General features: G+C 36.0%; 1 long non-coding RNA gene across 1 annotated transcript; it reads right to left on the bottom strand.

Moving 5' to 3' along the window:
* Positions 1-54: 54 nt before the first annotated feature.
* LOC109508869 (uncharacterized) lies at positions 55-366 on the bottom strand. The gene is made up of 2 exons (XR_002166802.1): positions 196-366; positions 55-118 (listed from the first exon to the last, which is right to left on the bottom strand). It is a non-coding gene; the product is annotated as an uncharacterized LOC109508869 (long non-coding RNA).
* Between the last annotated feature and the right edge of the window lie 311 nt (positions 367-677).

Here is a 677-nt window from a genome sequence, read left to right as displayed (position 1 = left end):
AAAAAATATTCAGTGCATCACTCTCACCATAGGGACGATTATGGTATTCTCTTCCCATATATTTGAGGCAAGTGGGCACTCTGACATTCAAATTTGTTGCCATCTTCAACCCGTTATTCTAGGCAGGGGAAAGAAAAACAAAATCTTAAAAAGAAAAAAAAGAATTTTGTATGTGCAGAATTGTGATAAAATTACCTGGAAAACTGTGAAAGGATCATCAATATCACGCCCAGGGTATGGCAGAATAGACCTTTTTGGTCTGACTTGTAAACAATCCACTTGATCCTCAACTTTGTAGGGAATGTATGTTGATTTTATGACAGGCAACATTGCAAATATCTGGCGGGGGAGGAAAAAAAATTAAAATGTGTCAACCCCTATTTTAGAGCTTCACAAATGCTGCAAAAGTGCTTTTTAACTCAACAGCAAGGGAAAACGGAAATAAGGACATAGCCAGTAATATTAGCAGCAAAATGGTAAGTGATGACAAATGCGTGTATGAAGGTCATCCAATTTCATACATCCAGAGATTGTACGAGTAATTTATGGCTATTTTGAGTGTTTTTTGCCAGCTTGTGAATTCAGTGACCCTACAAAAGCATCTTTAATTTTTATTTTTAAACCAATGAGAATTTTGAGGAATCATGAAAAGGAGCCATAGAATGCAAGATTGACTT

Source organism: Hippocampus comes, unplaced genomic scaffold, assembly GCF_001891065.2.
Source record: "Hippocampus comes isolate QL1 unplaced genomic scaffold, H_comes_QL1_v1.1 C16675132, whole genome shotgun sequence".
Lineage (NCBI taxonomy): Eukaryota > Metazoa > Chordata > Actinopteri > Syngnathiformes > Syngnathidae > Hippocampus > Hippocampus comes.
This window is presented reverse-complemented; position numbering and strand designations above follow the sequence as displayed.